This window comes from Ciconia boyciana, chromosome 1 (assembly GCF_034638445.1).
Source record: "Ciconia boyciana chromosome 1, ASM3463844v1, whole genome shotgun sequence".
Taxonomy (NCBI): domain Eukaryota; kingdom Metazoa; phylum Chordata; class Aves; order Ciconiiformes; family Ciconiidae; genus Ciconia; species Ciconia boyciana.
This window is the reverse complement of record NC_132934.1, coordinates 9,129,529-9,146,774: the sequence shown is the minus strand read 5'-3', so window position 1 is coordinate 9,146,774 and position 17,246 is coordinate 9,129,529.

Genomic DNA, 17,246 nt, shown 5'->3' with positions numbered 1-17,246 from the left:
AGGCTCCTTAGAGAACCCTTTGCAGCTGTTAGGTTCATGCATATGAGAGTAGCAGTTACTACCAAAAAATAGAAAGCCTCAGAAAGGAAGAAAAAAATAAAAAGCATTCACTTAAGAATCTGCAGCAATTCATGGAGCACCTTAAAATTGCAACAAAAAAAGTCCCCTCTAGCCTTCAAACTAATCAACATGGTGTTTTAATATATCTCAGTAAATTAAAACACATCCAGTCCATCTCATTAGTTCCTGATCATTAACTTCCAAACCTTGAATTCCCACTGAACGGGTAAGCAGCTGCTCTGAAGATTTAACTGGCCTGACTCTACCAGAGTACAAGCCACTGTTACGCACCCTCTGTCTAACTTGGTCACACTGGGACTGCTAAATAAACGCTACTTGGATGCACTCAGTGAAAGGGAAGGTTGGTCTCCATGTGAGAGAGAACTTTTTTACAGTCTGGGATACAAAGACACAGGGGGTCACTTTCAGGAAACCAGTGGGATGCAGCTTGATGCTTTTTCCCTCCACTGGTAATACATGGATTCAGAGTTTAGCAATCCCAAATACTCATCTGATATGTTGTCTCTTGAACCTTGATCATGCTAAGTTAAGTACCTAAGATACACTGTGTGATCACGGTCAGCAGAGCCTAGCATTGTAATGCCACTTATTGGGTGGTCAACAGTGTGTTCCCAAGGCCTTAAAAAACAGCTTCTATGTAAAGAGTCATCTATATTTAATCAACAGGAGTCATCTCAGTCCTATTTTAGAATGCTGCAAGTTCTTTGCAACACTTTTTTTAAAGCACCAAGTAATAGGTGCTCTAGTATGTCCCATTTTTGTCCATTCTCATTTATAACACAGTTTCCTTGCCAGTGATTACAATGTAATACTAATATGAGTAGTTTCAAAAACAAAAGCACTTTTGGAATCATTCGTATTTATCTTTAGAGAGTAAGAGCTGCAAAAACGAATGGATCGAGGGGGATTAAGCACTAGGCTAATTGTTCATTAGGCAACCTAAGACCGATTAAGTGTGTTAATCCATTTAATATTTTTTCTATTTGTTTCCATTATTATCCCTGCCAAAATTCTTTGCATGTATTAATTAATCTATGTTTATTTATTAATAAAGGAATTCACTTGAAATGCAGATCTTGAATCCTATAGTCCTTTCTCAAGCAAAACTTCCATGACAGGAGTAGCAGAAAGACTTCAAGATGTGACTGGAACATTCTGTACTGCTCTTTTCCTAAAATAAAATTTAAACTCTTTCAATAAGATTAATGTGAATGCATTCTCCATCTGTATTGATTCAGGTACTCTCCATGTTTAATTAAGACATATTATTCTGCAAAATTATGCATAGTTCTATGTAATGTTCTATGAAAGTGGTCCTGATTGTGCCTGACCCAAAAGAATTGTTCTAAAATTGATTGCTGATTGCTGACTACTATTATGTATTAATTTTTGCATTATTTTGATGCGTAATGGACTATCTGTTTGCCACATAAGTAGAGGACAGAGAGTTATAGATAGCTAACTTGATTATCATGTCTTCCAAGTTCCAGAAAGCAGTATTTTTTTCAGATCAGCTACACTTTAGTATTGCCAGATTCTGGCTCCCAGAATAACCCTTGGAGGAAAGTAGACTCACCATAAAATTATTCACGTAGATATTACCACAAATATGGGAAGATGAGCAACAGGCCAGGTAGCAGTTCAACAGAAATGGAACTAAAGCTACGGAAGGTCAGAAGCAGAGCATGATTCAACACTATGGTATCATATTGTTGTGAAAAAGGGAAATTTCCTACTGGGATTAATAAATAGGAATACTGTCTGCAAGATATGGAATGTAAACATTATTCTCTGCTCAGCACTAGTAGGAACACATTTGGAGTATGGTGCCCAGTTTTGAGCACTATGTTTTAAGAAGAAATACAAATCACTGAGACAGATTTCAGAGAATACCAAAAAGAAGAATTAGAAGTGTGAAAAAAAGGATTTATCACAGGTAAGTAACAGGCTTAAATTGTCACACAGAAGACTAGACCTCAGGAAAGGCTTTTAATGCTAAGGAGAGTGAAGTAACAGAATAAACTGCTGGGAAGTCTAGGAAGTTCCTGTCACCAAAGGTGTTTAAAAACAAGCTAGCTAAGACATGAGTTAGGTAAGACATAAGTAAAGTTGATCCTGATCTGGGTAATAGCAAAGGAAGATCAAGAAGATCTTTCAGGGTTCCTTCCAACCCTCTTCTTCTCTAGGTGGCCTGAGCATCATTCAGGGTTCCTGCCCCAGGATCTTACAACATAGCACTCCATATTGCAAACATTTACCTCCCTAGGAGGCAACCTAGACATCTGCCAGCAAAGCAGAGCTTCCACTGCTCCCTTTGTGAGGTGAAGCAGAGGCACATGAGCAGAGAGCAACATGCTTTTCTTGGGGAAAAGGGGAAAAAATGGACAAATTTCAGGAGAAAACAAGGTTTTTCTGCAAGAGAGAAGTAAACTCTGCTGTGCAGAGGCAGATCATGCATGTATGCAGGGAGAGAACTCATGATAAATCTGCTTAATTCACACACAGACTCATTATGGGTGTCTATTCAGTCCCTGCTCTACTGTAGGAGCAGCAGCATGCTGCATCATCTTCAGTATAGATGGCATTGTAGTCTGTCATGTAAAGACCATTAGCAGTCCCACTTCTTACTGTAGGGACTGTGCAGAAGTGTATGTGTCTACAAAATCCAACATTAAATGAGCTCTAATATTAGGGCAACAGAGAAACAAGAAGGAAGGAACAACATGACTTGCACTGGCAACTTTAAAGTCTACTCTGCATGCTCATACCCTCATGTGTAGGTAATACGCTGTATAAGGTTCTAAAGTAATGTTCGTTTTTTGAATATTTGCATAAGGAAATGAATGCAGTAAATCTACTGACGTCGTCAATGCAGAACTACTGTAACTCTAATGCTTTCTGCACTGCAGTGATGATTATGAAACTAGTAGGTATTTTATGTTATTAACTCAAGGCATCATATTTAATAAATACTCATAAAACACATTGGCAAAAGCATAAACTGCAGAAACATAAGTAAGAAATTTGTGGTATGTTCCTTATCATAGACAAATTGTTAATACTGTTACGCAGTAATTATTTAATCAAAAGTATGCATAAAGAAAATCCGAAATAACTGAGAGATTTCAGTTGTTAGAAGTAAGGGCCCTATATTCATGTTAATTACTGAAGCAGGGTTAGAGTATATTTTAATAAAAGTGTGAGACAGTACTGAAATTCAAATAACTCCTTGGAGGTTTTATGGTTCATACAAAATGCAAAGAAATTCAGAAAGAAGATTTTTTCAAAATTAATAACTCTTTCTTAAAGAGAGATAAAGAATTATATGTCATATTCTAAAAGGACATTATGTTTTGTCTTGAGTTTGTGAAAAAATGTATTATTCATATCATTGATAGAAAAGATATTTAGCCTAAATTACACTCTTTCCTTTCTACCCTGAAATTTTTCTTCCATTCAAAAACTACTGTATCTTTCATCATTCAAGGCCTCTCTGCATTGACCCTGGAGAATTCTCAAATATTCCTTTTATCCATCCTAAATCAGTTGAACAATAAAAAGGTATTGATTTGTCATACTGTATAAATAGTTCACGAATATATAAAAATTTAATTCAGGATTCAGTGGGTCAAATCCTAGACTGTGATAAATTAGCAACAAAGTCAACAGAGCTGCTCGATGTTACACCATCTGGCAATGCTGTTCAATTTGTCAGGTATACTGCACTTCAATCATTTAATAGCTTCAAGAAATCAATAAGATCTGCAGTTTCAGGTTTTCAAATGTCAGCCTGCTTGCATCCCATACACTTAGTCAAGAAGTAGAGAGGACTTTGCAGCAAAATCCTTGCATTACGATAAAATATTACCTTCAGGCATGCTCATTAGCCTGTCTGATTGAGACTGGATCCTGCACTCAGACTCTGAACTTGGTTGTCACCAGTGGGAAGTTGCTGAGGAGTTGATGGCATGAGAACATGAGTCATGAACATGTTATCCCAGTCCCCCAACTAGAGTCAATCAGTGTAACTGCACTGTTACAAGCTCCGAGGGCAGAGACAGCTTGCAAATATGGGAAATATGGGGAATGGGCAACATATATAAGTCTGGAAGACACAACAGAAGGTCATTCGGTCTATCTCCTGCCCCAAAGAAGAGTCAGGATTATTGTGTCATTTCTGAGAAAAGTGTGATTAATTTTCTCTTGAAAACTTCTGATGGTGGAGACTCCACAGCTTTCCCAGGGCCACATTACTAGCCTAATGTGGTATCTAGCCTAAACATTTATTTTTACAGTTGAGTTCATTTCTCCTTTAGCTAATGACTGCAGCCAAAGTTCTCCTTTCATCCTAATTAATTTCTTACCTCCTGAACTTGCTGCAGCTTTGCTTACAATCTGGTCTGGTCACATCTGTGATTAACCTGAGACTGCTGATGTGATCTGGAAAACTGTGAGTCTCAGGCCAGTCTGTCTATGATTTCTCTAGTCTTCTGAAAGTGGCCCATTTCTCAGTCTGAGACAGCTTCCAGTCTGGTGAACTGGCCATCAAGCCATGAAACATTTATTGCCACTGGAAAGACTCGAAGTAATGCTTGTGAAACAACTAGAGTCCTAAGATTGTTTTTTTTTTTCTTTGTCACCTATTACAGGGACATTCTGTTATGGTTTTTAGCATAAGAAACAGAAACCAAGACATGTTTTAGACTGTGCAATTAGGGTGGTGTGCTCCAAAGGAAAGCATTTCTTTCTGGTTTTTGGTATAATCACATCAGTGGGATAATATTTCCTTTCTACGTTGTAGCACCAAATAATCTTATGCTCCCTAGTGAGATGACAAACTTCAGCCCGTGCATTAAGTGTTTTTCAAATGGCACCAGGTTCTTGTTGCATGATGGTTCCAACTAATGATTAACATGATTCATTGTCATGTCTTACACTCATTTAAAGAAAATATTTAGATTCTATTAGAGTAAAGGACTCAGTGTTTGGTGAAGGAAGTAATATTGATATGAAAAGAAAATACAGTGTAAGTAAAAGAAAGAGCTATTTCTGGTGAAAAGGGTTGATGAAAATGGTATTGAGAATGCCAGAAATGTCTGTTTTTCTCTAATAATTTTTTCTCTATCAATGGACTATTCTGCTATGATCAATAAAACCTCTCAGACTGACTCAGATGGTTTAAGAGTCACTGTGCTTCCTAAATTGATTATTGGAAAGAAAACAAATCAGTTCAAAACCTTTTTTGAGTAAACAGTTACTGGTAACAGTTCATCCTCCTTGTTCATTGTTCTTCGCTAGGGCTTGGTCTTCTCTATCAAAGTTACTTGGAGGCAGCAGCCTTGGCTAAGCCTCAGGCTGGTGGGTATTTCATCACTGAAATTCACTACAGTATTTTCTGGCCCGTGCTCAGCCTCCACTTGGTGCCAGGGCCACTTTGCTTCCCTTCTGCTGAGAGGGAGGGAAGGACCTTTGCACTATCTGGTGGCCAGAGATATGTGCAAACTTTTCCATGCCTGTTGTCCTCATTGATGACTGTCAGCCATGCTCTAGGGCCTGAAGCTCTTCCTCTGTTTGTCTAATCCTCCTATTTCACTGCAGAACCCAGGCACACAGCTTAACGACATCCTTCAGATGTTTCCAAGCCACTTTCCTTCCTGAAATTTTCTAAGGGCCTCCAGGCTATGGACAGATTTTCTACCAAGTTCCTTTCTACCTCCTGCATCTTCAGGAGCTGGTCCTCTCTAGCTTCTAACAACCATGCTGACTTTTTCAGAGTGCCAGCAGAGAAGAATACCTGAAATTATAAAACGGGCTTATTTTCTCAGCTCAGACACATTCCTCTGGAGTAAAACCACAATGCACTGGAAGACCTTTGGGCCTGTAGAGAGTAAAATATGATCTGGATCTGTGCCTGACACGTAGGCAGTTGTCTCCTCCCTCTTGCCCACAAGCCTCCCGCTGCCAGTAGCGCTGGGAACCTTGTGCCCTGAACCCTTGGGGTCACGTGTGACTCCAGCCAACCAAGTGTGTGGAGAGCAACTGTAAAGGCGCGGTTGATTGCACAACTATGCTAATTGTTTTGCCTTTAGGTCTGAATTTCATATCATTTTGTCTCCCTGTGAACTCCTTGCAGTTAACCAAATAGTTGCATTTCATCTCAGACACTTCAGACTTACATGATATAAAAAAATTTTCTAAGAAAGCAAGTAATTCTTTCCACTTCAAAACAAATACATGTATTTCTATTGAATCCTTCTGTTTGTGATTAATACCAACAGTGAAGGTAATATTTAATTCGCCTCACATCCCTCATAAAGACCCAAACTGCCTTGACTCCCACTCAGATGTCTGGAAGAACAACCAGTCTCTCTCCACTTCCCTTTCTGAGAGATAATCTCCCTTTCACCAGGTCAGAAGGAGGTTGTGGACTTTGGGGGGCGGGGGAGGGAAGGGAGTATCTGTAGCAATCTGTTGCACTTTTCACCACTTCTGTAACTATCCAGGAATCAGGACTTCTTTTGGTCATTTGACTCCACAACCTCATTCTTTGTTCAAATCAAGGAAAAGAAGCACCTGAGGCTGGGATTTATCTCAGAAGACATAACGTGAAGACAGAGACAACCACAGTGTGGAGGTCTACATCTTTAGAAAATTGTATTTCATGATAAAAAGAAAAATAACATTTTTAAGGAGTGATTCAGCTGACCTATTTTAGACATCTACTATAGGAAGAGAGGAATCATGTCCAAAAAATATTTTTATTTTTCTTTAAACTGACTATAAAGGGACTTTTGACTAACCAGATCACATGTAGGAACATATAATCTGGCTGTTCAGTTAAAAGAGTCTCACCTAAATGACTATGGTAGAGCTCCAGCAGACTGGGCTCATTTTTATCTGTGTTTCTTGCATGATTGAAATTTTAGTCATAATTTTAGTCAGAGCTGCTCTGTGACTGACCTCGAACAAAATGCCATGTCAGTGAGAGTGGAAAACCTGGTGCTGCTGTTTTTTCTCTGGTCTTTGCCAGATTGTCCTCCTTCATTTATTTCCACAGGACTCTGTTCTGCATCTCTTCCAAAAAGGAAATCTCTCTGCAACACAAGATCCTCAGTAGGAGGAAGGCAAAATGTATCTGAGACCCTAAGATACCATCATTATTATTTGGAGATAAGTGTATCTTGCAAAGGGAATTTTGTCTCCTAGACAGGTTTGCCTTTCCACTGAGATTTAACTTTTTTACCACACACAAAAGCAACAACTTACTTATGCTGATGGGGATTTTTTGCCATCTGAAACTTTTAGAGATGCTAAGTTTTTTAAAAACTTGTCATCAAAGGACATTACCAAAACGATCACTATATATGCATTGTTACACCTATGCTTCCCTAAGTGTACACTGATGACTTCTGTCAGAGATGATTGAATATTGGCAGACATGGGCTACAGAAGCCTTTGCTTTAACCCAATCCAAAGGTTCTTAAGTTCCTCGTGCTAAGCTGTTAGACTTGAAGTGGGAACTAAACCAGGGAAATCCTTTTGCTTGCCTTATATGAGAGATCAAGCTGAAAGGTCATTATAGCCCCTATGCCTTTAAAGTCAGTAGATCTGCGAATTAGCTATTCATAATCTTCAGGGATGCCAAATTAAAACTGTGCTAAAGTGAGGGAAAAAAATATTGTTAGAAAACCTGGCAAGCATTCAAGCCTAGGCTCACTGTTCATGTTGTTCTTGTTGATTTGATAGATTTGCATTTCAGACTTTTCTGAAAATCTTAAATTATTCTTCCAATAATCTCATAGTGTCAACACTCTGGTCCAATATTAAAGTATTCAAATATACAAACTCTTCTCAGTTTACATACCATGCATATGTGATAACTTTCATCTTTGTTATAATAAGGACTGAACCAACAATTTCCTAAGCTTAAAGTTCTTAAACTTAACATTCTTAAATTAAAACACTGCTTCCTGTTCATAAAGCTGAATTAGGCTCAGAGCTTCTCTGGTTTGAGTGTGGAGGAGGTTACACTGCACAAATTAAAGCAAATACACTTCCTTCCAAGTGATGCTGTCAGAAAGTGACTTCTGCTAGACTCAAGGTTTTCACGTAGAGGCGGTTGCAGTATCATAAATACCTGCTCTTCCTCCTTGAGTCAAGAGTTCCTGAGACCTTGGGTCCCCTGATTTTTTTTTAAACACAGATTCCCTGACAGGGTTCACCAGAGTTTAGTTTAGTTTAAATTCAGTGACTGGTGGGTTGAGTTCTTTCTTTTTTTTTTTTAGCCTTTGCTGTCTTCTCTGTTAAGAGCTGTCATGCATTTGAAGCTCTCTGATAAAAGGCTAGACTTTGCCCCTTCTGCATAAAACAGCATGAGTCTGAGTCTTATAGCCCCCAGGAGTGGATTCTCATGATTTCCCTTGTGTACTCTTTTCTCCTCCTCAAAGCTACCTTTTATTCTTCCTCCCCTGCTACACTTTGCAGTGTCTCTCATTCTGAGGTTGGCTCAATTAGAGCTAGAGGAAGTCTTTCCTGAGGCTCTCAAAGCTTCCTGGAGATTCCCTTGTACCGTAATTTTGCAAAGATTTCCCCACCCATCTGATTTTCTCCTTTCTAACTAAGCCAGCTGACTTTAAGGCCCCAAAGACAGGACTGCTGACAGGATCAGGACAAGGCCATTATAACATACATCAACTGTTAGATGGGTCTTCACTGCAGTCAGAAGTAGAATTGCTTCCCTGGTATGGTTTGAGTTAATATGGTTTATTCCTTTACATATTCAAATTGTGCTACTTATTAGTTCAAGATGGTCCTTCTGACTTTGAGTGGCATAACCAGGTAATAGCAACAATTACAAGTACATTCCCCTGCTGAACCTCGAGAGGATGCACCATCTGCATCGTTCAGTCCTTATAGCCTGGGTTGTATTTATGCTTTGGGGATCAGGGATTTGGGAAAATTTTTCCTCTTTTCACCACTTTATGTCCTGTCTTTGTATCAAGGGTCTATAATCCCCCCACACAAACCTTTCCATCAGTATCTGTTAAGGTGGCAGAGGACTAGTTACAATATAGGTAGCCACTGGACTTGCGCTGGGACCGCATGCAGCCCTGCGCTGCTAGGACCGGTCCCCAGTACTGACCTTCTAGGATGATGCTGTTGCACTGGTGGTTTTGATGATTTGGTTTTCCTTTTCTAGGACTGCATTACAAAAATTGGAATTTAGTGTTAGCATATTCCATCTGTGTTTAGGAATGTCCATTTTTGCTAATGTTTTTACAGCTGAAAATGTCTCTCCAGCACGAAGTTGAAGGATCTCCGCTGATTTTCACTGAATAACTTTTGAGTTACAGCACCATAAACATCAAGGAAGCAGACCAAGTTATCCTTTTGCAGCATTTGAATTCGCAAATCCATCAACACTAACTTTCTTGTGGTCATAGATGGAATTAAATAGACTAAGAGGGCTGTTTTCACAGATAAACCTTTGTTTATGTCTCATCAGGCTGTGTATTTACTGCTTAAATCAGTAAAAAAATACTTACAGAACACGGAAACAACTCTCCTTATGACTCATATGTTACTAGGTCCAAACTGTTCTTAAACTGCTCCAGTCCAGAGTTAACATGTTTTTAAAATAAATCCCAACTGTCAATGGATGACTAGAGGTACAGAACTCATGTCTAAAAATTATTCAGTTCTAATGTCATGTTGTGTTAAAAAAAAGTGTGATATTAGGCTAGACATTTCATAATACCAGACATCTGTCTTTGACAAATAAATATGCCATATTTGAGGAAAACAGCCCTAGGAAAACATTAAGGATGTTACCGATCTTTTTAAAAAGAGAAGAGCATAATGAATTGAAAGAGTTAAGGCCATGGCTTCCACAAAGACAGATGAACAAGCAGCTAAAGATTATTAAGATGACATCAAAGACCATAATTACATAGTTTTATCTGTAGCTTGTATCATACATCTGAGCACTGCTATTTCAATGCCCCCCTCCATGATTTACTCAAAGATGTGGATTTTGCCTAATTGTTCCCACAGATCATGGGTTTTATCTGGCCAATTAACATTCTTTTTCCTGGATTATTTTTTTGGTTTGGCTTGGTTCGGTTCTGAGAGTTGAGAAATGCCACAGATATTAAGCAGAGCGGACAACCTTTGATCTCCAATCCACCTGCTAATACTCCATTGGATATTCAACATAAATTCCTTGCACAGACCTGCCACAGAAACAAACAGCAGCTCAACATGCAGCAAGTGAGGAATACAGACAATGCCAAGGAGAAAGCTGGCTGTTGTTAGCCACTGACGGGCTATTTTTAGCTCACAGACTGTTATTCCACTGAGTAAACTCAAGTCAGGTAAAAGAAAATGCACTTTGCAGGCTCATCTGCATAGAGCACTGGATCAATCGGAATTCTCAATACCTTTAATGCACTCATATTTTTAACACTTGGCTGGCAATGTTGTGTCTGGCTGATTGCTGTGGCAAATCCAGCAGAACTTCTACAGAGAAGTTATCCTGTTGTATAATAAAATACCCCTGAAATTTACATTGTGCTAAAATAGGTGCCATGATCATCTAAAAACAGCTGGCTAGCAACTTGCAGAGGCAAAGGCTACATTTATGTTGTTGCAATAAAAATGGCAATCAGCACTTTCCCCTCCCTAACTGCATCTTGCCGGCCCCCAGCTACTTTCCCCTGTCATCAAAGGTGATGATAAGATTTCAGGTCTCCCATTTCTCAGAGCAAAGGGCCATGAGTCATGCACCAGGTTGGAGATTTAGGCCACAGTCTAAATCTCTAATTCCCAGTGATCAATTTAGCAAGTCTGACTTCAGTTCAGCACTTTCTGTGTTACTTTCTTTGGGCAATGACAGTGTCATTGTCATTGACAGTGCCAATGACTGTTGCCATCTAGCTTCTCTGCCTTTCAGTCTTTCTTGGTACAAGTGTAGGTGGTCCTCCATTAACCAGGGTGTTTCCATTTAAAAAAAAGGCCATGGGAATCTTGATCCCTTTTCTCTTGTGTTGACTTAAAAAATGTTCCTTTTGTACCAGTGTTTTTCACTCTTTTTCTCATTGCTGAACCCTTCCTATATTCCCTTGTAGATGCAGATTCTGCTCTAAGCATAGTGGCATTAGGGTTGTTTTTCTCAGAAAAGTAGAAAAGCATGGACATCAGGAAATTAGTCCTTGGACCCATGCAGATTCACAGACCACAGGTTGAAAACTGCAATTTTACTGTTATTGGGAAATAGCATTAAAAAAACCCCAAAAACCATTACTGTAAAAGCTATCTCTGGGCTACCAAATCACACAGAGAAAACCAGTGTTTCCAACAGATTTCTGGCTAAAGCTTTGGAAGAGCAATTATATGGATTAAGTTTTTCTTCACCTAAGTGCTTTTCCACAGTACTTTCTTCTATGTTATCCCATGTGAGCCCGTTGAAGTGGGATTTTGCACTCTTGACTTCCTAGGAATGAATCTCTAACACAAGGATCTACCCAATTAATCTTTGTGCTATCTTTCCCCAAAACAACATTGGTACTATTTATGCTGAAATATATTAGTAAAAACATATCTCACCATGATGACAAACCCTGCCTGTGTTCTTAGTTCAGCAGGTAGCTCTCATCATTTTCCTGGCACCCTGGCAGCTACATCTCCACAATGCCTATGTCCTGACACATAAGGTATTCTGGTTTGTGATTGCTGGGTGGGATGTCCTATGTATTTGTCCCTTTTATGCTCCAGAGATGGTGTCCAGCTCTCATTCTGTTGGTTCATTACTGGACAAAGAGAAGCAGATCTCCCTTTTCATATCAGTGTGACCACTTCCTACATCACTTCTCGTCAGCTCTTTTCAACCTGTTAAAGCAGAACAATAAACTGTTCATGAGAGGACAAGGCTTCTCCAGTTTGTTTGCCTGCTTGAAGATTTGTGGAAGCTATTCTCATAGCCCTATGTGATATTAGCTCACACAGGTAACTTTCCCTTAGGCTCATGCAGGTACACAAAATGTTTACAAAGATGATATATAGGTTGTTGAGCATCCTGAGCATCTGGTACAACTGTGTACTCTGCTTCCAACACCTCACATCTGGCAGAGACTTTCCAGTGCATCTAGCAAAATCCATGAGCTGTGTCTGTGTCATTAAACAAATAGAAATAGTCTCATCTCCATTTCAGGACATCAGAAATCACAAATAACTCTGCAAATCCTAGTCATGCCATAGTGACCTTAGGCCATTTTAAAAAATGTCTTTGCGAAGGAGAAAGCTCCAAAGTGTAGCAGTTGGAGGGGTTAGAGATCTTTTCTGTGTGAGACTAGTTTAATTAGTCTTCTCCAGTTAAGGTAGAGGCAGGGTCTTCAGCTCCCCCCTTTTTAAGCATTTTTCCTGAGTTACGATGAATCTGTCTCCTTTGAGGTGTCTGCCTCTCTGCAGAATGAGCTCTGTGATATACACGGCTAGGCTCCAGTCCTTTGGATGACTAAAATTAAATAGGATTAAATTCACCCATTTTGCTTATTTTTTTCACCTATTGTATCAACTAGAAATAATTTGCCTAACCTTTCTTCTCAGTAGCAGTTTGGAGGCATTAATTTTTTATCACTTTTAAGTTTCAGATTTTTTAGCACAAACTACAATGTATATTACCAGTGGAAATATAATATAGTAGGGACTTCACCACATGCTTCAGCTGTTTTTGTACCTGTTATTGCTGTGCCATCATAATGCAATTTTCCACAGATTTCCGTGTTATTAACCTGCATTCATCATTTATATCCCTCTCCCGAGTCTTGTTGTAAGACTCTATAGAGAAGATAAAAGGATTACAGATACAGGAATTAATTGTTGCCTTGTTGGAGCACCCCAATCAAGCGATTTTAGGAACATTGGTTGGAATGAAGTAGCCCATAGACCACACTGATAGGAACGGTAGGAAGAAGGGTTGAATAGAACTGGAGAAAATGGTAAAAAAAAAAAAAAAAAAAGCACAGAATAGGGCAGATATGAAAATGGAATCCAGGGAAAGCAATAAAATGACTGCAGACCTCCAAAGAATGAGGCTTTGGAAGCCAGATGTTAAATACTCCTTCCAGCAAGGTTTGCTCCCTGTTGCTCACACAGCCTTTTCTACAAGCCACGTCACCTCTGCCGAGCTCATTAGACAGCTCTGCCTCTTCTTTCTCTTTATTCCCCTGCCCACTTAGGATCTATGCCCACTTAGGCATAGAAATCCCCACTCCCTCCAAAGGGAGAGGGGTCAAAGTGGCTCAGCCCTTCCTGGCAGACCCTGGCTGGCCCCTGGTCCCAGCCTCATCTCCACCCCAGATCAGCTGCCCACGGCTTGGCAGCACAGCCCTGGAGGAGGGCAAGGAGACTGTGGGGAAAAGGAAGAAGGACCACAGTGCCGAAAAGGAAGATGGTGGTAAAAGAACAGTAGAGAGAGGAGGAAGAAGGGACAGAAGGGCGAAGTGAGTTCAGAGAAATGTGAGGGCACATCAAAATGACTATTAAAGAAGCATATGGTGCCTTGAACCACAGGGGAGCTGTGTTGTGCTACAGTGGGTAATGACACAAAGTAACAGACTGTCCCTTTTCCTGAAAATCATGTTCTTGAAGTGGATAAAATACATCAGAAGGGAGAGGAGCAACTGGCACAGTGTCCAACAGGACCTCTGCATCAGAACCGCTGGTAGCACCCAAGCTCACCCCAGCCAGATGTGCCAGCAGCGAGGCACTGCTGCCCTCCAGAAGCATGGCAAGACAGGGGAAAACCCAAGAAACAGAAGACAGAGAACTGTGATGAGGCAGAGGGTATGAAAAGGGCAAGGGAAGGATGCAAAGTTTGGCTCCAGAGAGCGTCAGGTTTGCTAGCCTGACCTCAAGAGTACACAGAGCCCATGAGAGGGTGAGAGCATGACTGAGTTCTTTGCTTGGAGCAAAAATAGCGACTGTGAAAGAAATAGGAAAGAGGAAGGCAGACACAAAAGAGAAGAAAGCTGGGGAAGAAAGGAAAAGAACATGAAAACACTATCCTCAAAACCAAGGCAGACATGCCAGCCATATTAATTTCCAGTGCAAATGCCCTGCCTCTGCTGCAGCTCAATGAGGGATCTGAACACAGCTAAGTTTAAGCTGTATTTTATAATAATAATAATAACACAAAAACCAATGCCAAGAAATAAAAGTCAAAGGCTGAGCTTAATTCTGCAGGAGGAACATAAGGAGAAGCTCTGTATGGAGGTGAATGTGTTCTTCTCTGTCTAAGGAAGAGATTTGTGGGTGGTTTCAAGCAATTTCAGTGGTGGAGCTGATAATCCTAAAAAACAATCTTTTCTGTTATGTTCTACTGTTATTTTTTAGCCACAGCTATCAATCAGACCACTTTTCAAAGAAGGCAAGTGTCAGTATCTCTGCTCTATAGAGGCAGCACAGGGAGATGAAACAACTCACCCATAGGCAGCCAGTATCAGTAAGGACATCAACAGGGTCCCAGCCTGGCCCGCGCCTCCTCTGTGTCCCCTCTGCAAGGGCTGGGGGGCTTTGGTGTTGATCGGCTGGCGTGACAGTCAGAAAGAGGTCCACACCTTGTTCAAAACCACAGGATAGATTCCCATTTGCCTTGGCTGTTGTGTAGCCAAAGGAAAGCGATCATTTCTATGCCAGTGAGCTGAAGCAGATTATGGGAATCTATATTGGACACATACACTGGAATAAGTAACTGCACAGGTGGAATTCAAGTTTTTTGGCTCAATTATAGTCATTCAGTGTATGACTGGGAGGAAGCATTTTATGCTTTGGACGATTATATCTAAAGTCTGAAATAAGTACCTCTCTGTTTAATTCTTGTCCTGTAGATAGAAATTAAATCCACACATAATAGCAGCCACAACAATAACTGGAAATTAGGAAGATGTTTCCCCCACTTGTGAAAACATAACCTCTACAAATTCTCTTGTACCTTCCCCTGCAGCACCTGGGGCTGGCCACTCTCTGACACAAGATGCTGGACTAGATTGGACTTGGGTGCAGTCCAGCCTACAAATGTCTGTGTTCCTAAATAAATTGTGAAGTATTCTCACATTCTGCTTCTCAGCCTGTATAGAGAAGCCCAAATAAAGCATAATCTTCTCCTTTGAGAAATCTCACATTACATACTTTCTTATATTCTGAAGCAAAATTCCTTTCAATGCTCTCTTCAAAGCACTTGTACTCCCGACAATGGTTTTGTAACGTGCTTATCAAGGCTTCGCTTTCCCAGCGGAGAGATGCAGTTAATTATTACAGTCACAGAGTGTTTGCAGCGGTGGTTCTTAAACACCCTGCTGTCCTCAAAGGTGTCCGGTTGGTTCATTCTTGAAATGACCACCTAAAATAATGGAGTCAGTAGAGATGCTCCAATTGCTTTGCAGATTTTAGGATGGGATTATTTATCACCTTTCCTACTTCAAATGTGCAGTTTGTTAAACCAGAAGCACAGAAACAGGAGATAAAAATACAGCTTTTGAACCTGAATTGCTGAGTCCCATGGGAAAATGTTTCTTTTTGTGCTACAAATGGAGGATAGATGAAGGAGAGGTATTTGTTTAGAAACCAGAGGAGCCAGATTGGTGCATGGATTAAATTGTTCATTTTCATTAGCTCTTTAAATTCAGATCAGTGTTCTTTTAATATACTTTTTGCAATTACAAAAGGGTTTGTGTCTTTTCTTACATGCAGGTAGCCTGCTTCGCAGAAGGAAAATCTCTATGTTCCTTGACTGGCACTGTTTCAAACAAACTATGCAATGAATAATAAGCAATCACACTTCATTGTGGAAAAATGCACTGTTCCAGGGCTCTGGCAGGCAGAATTCAGGATCTGAATCACAACATCTAAAGAGTTAATGGGAACAGATGTGGCCAGTTATCTTTGAGGGTCAGGCACAGAGCTGCTGTCCTATATAAGAAGCTAGCGAATAGATCCAACCTGGTAAACAATGGTGAGAAGCCTGAGCTTTCAGATAGTTCTGTGGGAATGATGAGGGAAAAATCAAGTCCACATAACCAATGGTCTTAAGCAGAAATAGCTTTCGGGGAATTCCTAAGCTGTGGATTTCCAGAATCTGGGAGCTTTATCAGAAAAAAAATCACCAGATGTTTCCCTGTTCTTGTATTTTGTGTGTTTCCATACCATTTAAGGAATTACATAACATACAAAGGAAGAGGACAAAGAAAAACAACCAAGCCTTTAAATCCATGTAACAAGACACAGCAGAGAAAGCAATCAGCTGGATTCATCATCTTCAGTTCATCCAATTTACACCTGCTGTAGAGCTGACCCTTGTAGGAAAATAAATACCTGGCAGCTATTGTCCAGTCACGTTAGGTATTACGTTCCCTTCCCACAGACCACCAGTGGCCAATACATTGATTTTACAATCAGTCCAATAGCAACACCATGGTGGATTATTGCCCCAGCTCTGACTCAGGGAACATTTCCTCTAGCTCTTGCATTTTCCTTGGAGGCTTCTCCATCTCAGCAGTGACCAAGCTCAACCTGCTTTAGCTTTTGAAATATGACAAGGTAATAAATCATGCCTGCGGGTGAGCAGGGCAGCTGTGTTATCGCAGTTGAGCAGGAAGGCTGCCATACAGTGCCATGACAACTTCCCACTTTGCTCTCTGCGGGCAGCAGTGTGTGTGTCCAAATCGTACCCTGAGGTCAATAGACAGGATCCCTCCTGTGTGCCCATACCCTAGGGGTTGATGGGGAAGGGATACAAGTAGCAGGGAGGCAGTCGCAGGAACAGATTTTCAAAAGTAACCTGGATGTTGCAGACTTCTCAGGCCATAGGACTCTATAGAGAGCACCCTCCATGGATAAGCCCTTGTCTCAGGTGTTGACCACCTGTTTCCAGCCCTGCCATCCTGCAGGCTGGAGGCGAGCAAGCAGTAAAGCCCAGTGTTCAACAGCACGGCACTGCAGCAGTGGACAAGTCCCATGAAGCAGTCCCCATGTTCAAAGAGGCTACAGCAAGTGCATCTGCTGCCCACCCCAGCAGCCTTTCCTCTCCCACATAACCCAGTATGTGTTGTGCTCCTCCCAGCACACCTCAGACCATCACACTTCCATTGAGAAATAAGAAACGTTGGCCA